Raw genomic sequence first — 6,757 nt, forward strand, 5'->3', positions numbered from 1 at the left:
GGTTTTTTGCCATTCTTATGTCTTATACGGGTTTCCAGATTGCTTCACGGTTTTGTCTGTGTTAATAATCACTACCCTTTTGTTAGTTTCACCTGTACTTCAGAAAAATACTATAATTAAAGATATGAATGAATTTTAGCTTTGTATCATGTTACTCCTGGGCTCTTTGGTTTCTATTGTTAGAATCATATCTTGTTCTCTCTTTCTGAAAGAAAGAACAACTTCATAACTTTTTCTTCATAATTGCAATTCCTAGTCCTTCAGCCTCAACTCCTCAGCTGCCTCTTGTTTGAACTGCAAGAGCTCCTAGTGCTTACACCTCTGGTAGGAATCACCATACCATCCATTACTTAAACAAGGACAGGGCTGTTGTAACATTACCCTCTTCCCAAGAGTTTCTATCACACAATTGGGGTAAGCCATTCCCTTTTGAGAAGACATTCCTTCATCAGATGGCTGTTAACAGACCCCTTGTCTCTACCCTTCTGTGAAGAAAATCCCATTATTTTCTCTGAGGGAAGGCAGGTATAAAGAACACAGGCTACTCTACCTAAAACAAGTGTTTCAGTTGGAGAAAAATAATTTTCCAGTGAAGTTCTCCAGCACATTCCTGTACTCAGAGTTTAGATGCTGATACCAGCAACCTAAGAGACCACAATTCTTTTATACAATGCTGATACCACTGATAGACCCATTTTTTTTTTTTTATAATGTAAGATCCCTGTGCTAGAGGCACCCCTTCTGACTGACAGTACTTTGGTTCACCAAAAGGAAACCTGACTGAAATCATCCCTGCAGTGCAAACCCTGAGAATCATCCTAAGCCGTGTCTTATCCAGGAACAAAGAGTTCAGGCCTCTCTTATCAGGAGATCAGCACCAGCCTGAGCTGGAACTAGACAGAACTGAAACTGCTACAGCTGCACACCTGCACGTACACCAAAAGGGGCTCTGACTAGGAGTCAGTCATTTTAACCTCAAAATAAATGTCTGCAGCCCCCATGAGCCCACTGGGGTCTCCTGTACAGCAGCAGGCTGCTCAGCAGTGATGTCCCCTTAGACAGGGATGGCTCTTAAGGTTAATGCTTGAGGTTGAAAGAGCCCCTTATCAAATATCTGAGATCTATAATGAGGAAAGTGACATTTTACATTAAGCCTTAAAGTATATTGTATACTTACTGCAGCTTTTATAAATCTAGCTATAGCTGAATTATTAGATGTACAGTAAGTAGTAGTTTGACCAGAGTGTAAATTATTGTTTAAACAATAATTTAAAACATTGTTAAATCACTGTTTAATTGCTGTTCAATTATTGCTTAATAACAATTCTATCATCATTCCCTTTTCATTTAGGTGTCAATTAATTATCTTTGATCATGATTTAATCATTAATAAAACGTTTTTAGTTACACCCACATTGATACACTCTTAACAACTCACCTGTGACACACTCCTATGTACAAAAGACTCAAGCCTTAATTTAGAATTAAGGTGTACACAGGTCACTGGCTATCTCCTGTCACTAAAGCGGGCAGGAGCAGCTTTACAAATCCAGGGAACAATTATGGAAAAAGTGACCACACAATCAGGTCCATGAGCTTTTGGGAGGAATGCCTCAAACAGGACACAGACCCCCATTACTGCTGTTCTTTGGGGTTTTGTCCCTCTTGTGTGAAGGGAAGCTTTCACCAAAGAGTCCGTTCATTCTGCAGACTGGAATTCCATTATAAACATGCACCCAAAAAACTCTACCCTGTTTCAACTGTATTTAGCAATATTCTTAATACAACACTATGCCCTGTATATATTGCAAAACAGAGTATTAACAGGTAACACAACAGCTGCAATATTCTAAAAGCAAATTGCTTTATTTTTGGAACACACAGACCTAGTGAAGCTGTCCCAGAAATTGGAGGGCACACTACAGATTAAGTTAAACTTAATGCCTTGTATTCTACCAAGGGAAAACAAAAGGCAGGTACCTAAAAACCTGCATAAAGCTAAACCTTTTATCTACATAAAAGGTTTCCTGAAGACATGGCCTTAAGGTCTTCACATAAATGCCCCAAATCCACCAGTTTTCCAGGCAAACACATAACATGCACAAGTGGGGTTTAAGGAAGGACAGGCAGCCCAAACCACCTACCTTTCCTCAAATCTGCCAATTCTACTGGAAAGCCTGGAAGAAGTGAACTAAATTAAGCAACTACAAGTACAAACATATTCTGTGTACATGAACTACAGCTTTGTCATTTCTTGCTTGCGAAATTCTGTAGGTTCCTGTACAGGAAATTAATCAATCTTGAGAAACTTTACTCTTGATGGATTTTCTTTGGCTGACCCAAACTTTGTTTCTGATTCATGACAAGGAATGAGGATACTGTTGGTGACTCCAGAGGGCAAACTTACTGCCTCTGCACTGTGTCCTACCTTTGCAAGTAAAGAATGAACTCTGAACTTAAACTATTTCTTCCCTAATACTCTCCTTATTCTAACATTAAAAAAAAAAAGAAAAATAGAAATACATATCTCCCTTATTTTTGCCCAGAAATTCAATTCATTAGAGAGTCCAAACATGTCAAGACAGAATGACAGAATTTAATTACTACTTTCAAAATTACTTTCTGAATCTGTTGCAAAACTTTCTCTCTCAGAGAAGGTGGATAAACTGGATCATACTCCCAGTACAGCACAGATAAAAGCAACTAGAAATTAACAAATGAGATTGCATGTGCTGACAATTTGAGTTCATTAAATAGAGCAATTTGATCACACCATCTTGTCAAGATCAGGCTTAGGTATTAAGGCCAAGGTAAAACCAGCCTCTTCCAGAAGCAAGCACTGTAATCACACACAGATTAAAAAGCACATGTGTGTGTGAACTCTGCATGAACCAGTTTTGACCGAGCCTCGGCAATGAAGCAGAATGTTCCCTATGCACTTCATCTAGGTCCAGGGATATCAGAAAAGTTGAAATTCTTTTTTTTTTTTAAATTACTTGCATTACTATTACATTTAATCTCCTATCATGGTACTTGCTCAACCTAACTAGACCAAATGTCCCTCAACCACCCTTAGTTTTACATAGACTAAGTAATTGTCAAACACAATTTTTTGTTGCCTTGATGTTGCTTTTTCCCTCAGACACTTGATAAATGTCTAACATCTGTTCTAAATGTACATTTTTCTGGTCTTTTTTTTTTTTTTTGGTAAAGGCTACTAATTAATTCCAGTTCAGAATCTTGCTTTATCTAGTTTGAAAAGTTTTCACACAAGAGACTAGAGAAAAAAATGTGCCAGATTATAAAATGGCTTCTGAAAAACCTTTTCTTTTTCAAGAACTTTTCCTCATTGTAGGATAACACAAAAGAAAGTGTGAGGGCAAATCATCTTGTAGAAGAGTTGTGTTAATTTTTCCTTATACACTCTCAGCAACAAGCCATACTTTAGACCAATTGTTAAAAAATCTGAAATAAGAAAGCACAGGTGGTTTTCCAAATAAGAACTAGACACTAGTGGCTAAACATCAGAATGAATTTTCTCTAATGAGAGGCAGTGCAGCTGGCAGCAGCTCAGACATTTCACTCTCAATATAGTACTTTGATATTTTTCCATCTATTTTTGATGATTTCCTAACATCTTGTACCTTCAGCCCATTTAAAAGCTAATTTTATAGAACACTGTGCTGGTTGTTACATGATTTCAGCTATGATATTTTTCCTTCTGAAATGTGAAATGCAAATTCAACTCATTTCTAGAACTCTTACCCACCACTGAGATTGTTAGAAAACTAAATGTTTCAATAATAGAATTCAATTTACTATTACCTCCTTTAGACCTCACCTCCTTGTTACTTACTTGACACTTGAGTAATAAGTACCTTGTTTTTCTGAATGCCTTTGTTTCATAAAAATTATGTGTACCATCTGGACTGCTGCAGCTGCTGTACTTCAGGAAGAAACTGTAAGATAAAGTGCTAACCCAAACCCTGTAATCCTTCACATTTCTTTACATACAGTAGCAACTCACATTCCTTGTAACCTTTGAAATAAATGTTTATACATTATAAAAAATCTTGTGCAACAACAAACGTGCCAAAGTTGTAACCCACTTAACAAAAAGAGATGTAACACATTCTGCAAATACATTTATTTAGTTATTTATAAGATCTCAGGCTTGTCTGAGATCATACATATAGGATACAGCTTTCAAAAGTGTGTTTGTAAGCAGACATATACAGTAGTAACACTTTGTTAGCAAAATTACAAACGAACATCTGGATTTGGTTATTTATCAAGATTCAGATTTACAGGAGAGTCCTCGGTATTTACATTCTCTGGGACCTCGGGACCTCCAGTCAGCAGGGACAAGGAAAAGTTTGTCTTACAGAAGTTCCTGTTTGTGAAGGTCACATCAAGTGAGTATGATGTACCCAAGCTTTGATTCACAAAGTGATCAGTGACTTGTTGCCCAGTTGCTTAATTTTTTTTTTCTTGCTCCATAGTTCAGATCTACCAGCAACCACCTGATCTGCCTCATTTATTTGCCACATTAAAACTGTTCCTGCTTCCTCTGTATTTGCATTTTCTTATATCACTACTCACCTCCTATGATTTGTCTTGTGGTACTGAACATGGAGGTGTCTGCATTCAATTGGACACCACCATTTTTTACTCCACTTCAGCTCTTTGGTAATCCAGAATTACTTTCTTACAATGCTGCCCTCACTCCATCATGTGTGAAGCAAGGTTGAGGCCCACCTCTGCAGAGCTCTGAATATGTTTCACAGGACACCTTTCTCTAGGCATCAGAAGAAAACACTGCTACTGTTTTCCTAGTGAGCCACCCTCCAGCTCCAAGTTACCAACCATTGTCAGCACCAGTGACTGCCAGGTCAGAGTGCCCTGGAGCAAAGAGGAAACAACCCTCCAGAGCCTCTGCCATGAGCATCCCTCAGCCCACCTGCCCTGGGGGATTTCAAAGAGGCTCCAAACACTTCCAGACAGCAGCATGCCATGATCCATGGGAAGGTACAGCCAAGGCTAACCTGGCTCCAGCTCCCCCTGGCTATGTCCAGAGTCTCCCATCCCAATGGGTGAAGGATTCTGCTTGCACGGCAGGTGCCATGAGCTCCCAAAACAATCTTATTTCCTCTTCCATTCCACAGAAGAGGAATGTACAGGCATATGCAAGAGTATGGCTTGTATGAGCTTTATACAAAAGCTATGAAAGTCACATACAAGAAAAACAAGGTGGCATTTAAAGACAGATATTTTAAACTACATATAGTACTTGCAAAAAGCTGCTTCTGTAACATGGTTTTACCTTTATGTGGCTTTTTAATACCCATTGACCCATTCTCCTCTGGCCTATCACTGCTCTACCTGGCTTTGTCCCATCTGCCTTCATCCAACTTTGAGACTCATCCAGTCACTTCCTTCCCACAAAGACAAAACAAGCCACCTCAACAAGTACCAACAATGAAGGGAGATAAAATTTCCAAAAATTTCTGATAAAGGCACCAAGCTTTGCATTTTCCACATTACTATGCAAAAGGACTCCCCGTGAACTAGAGCAGCCTGGATGTGGCAACTGAGCTGACACTTGCTTTCCCTTGGGGCAGCAGCTGAACCAGAGAGGACACTCAAGTCACCAGGACACAGGAACAAGGCTGTGAGCCTCTCTACCAGTCAGATGCAGGTGCATCACTGCACTCCTGGCTCATTGAATCTGGGCATGAGATCAACCAAACAGCTCAGTGCAGGACTTGTGCACAAGGCAGGAAGGCACACCTGAGCCAGGGGCAGGGCTGGCAGCACTCTGTCCCAGCTGACACGGATATGCTCTTGCAGCTTTCAGAGACAAACTGCCAGCAGAGCTGATTATTGCCACTGCACTTACAACAACCACCCCACGCAATGCTCCAACAGAACAAATAACCTGAAGGATCTGCCAGTAAATACAGGAGCAACCAATGAAATTAACAACTTCCTCATTTAGCTACGTACATCCCACATTTGGAACTACTTGTCTTTGCTCATCTCTTGTGCAGTTAGCGTTCTGCACTTGCACTTCTGTTCAAACCAGTTTAGCTGCTTAGATGGCCACACACCAACTCAGGGAACTGAGATGAAGTCCAGACAGCTCATCAATTTACTTGCTGAGCAACACTACAACCAAAAAAGCTCACACACCAAGGGAGTCATAGGATGTGTATTCCCAAAGAACAAGAATTCAGCTAAACTGTTAAAGCCAACATCAAAATGAGAGAATGCTTTTATAGAATCAATCAACTCTCAGTAAGGGCAACTGATGTGTAAGCAAGCAGGCAGGACACAGATATGACCATTTCTATTAGGTAGGAGTAACTTCCTACTTTTGACTACTCATGGGAAGACAGACACAAACAGCCAAGTTGGAATAACAGGAAACTGTAGGGAATAAATCTATATTCAAGATACTGTAATTTGTGCACAACACATGCACTAGCCTGAATGCAGAAGTCAAGATTTAGCCTATATTGAGGGGTGACCTACTTCAAATATCTCTTCTTGAGAATGGGAAATCAAGACTATGACCAAAAGCCATGCACACAGCAACACACAATTGTAATTTGAGTTCATTCAGTCATGAAGATGAGCCCTTAGGCATTTTGTTTCAATTTAAAACACAAGTTATATATACAATTTGAATAAAGCACTTCCACATTTAATTTAAGCAAAATAATTTTTATCAGAAAGTTACACAAACCCAAAAAGC

This window comes from Agelaius tricolor, unplaced genomic scaffold (genome assembly GCF_023055355.1).
Source record: "Agelaius tricolor isolate 1412-34295 unplaced genomic scaffold, bAgeTri1.0.p SCAF_3, whole genome shotgun sequence".
Lineage (NCBI taxonomy): Eukaryota > Metazoa > Chordata > Aves > Passeriformes > Icteridae > Agelaius > Agelaius tricolor.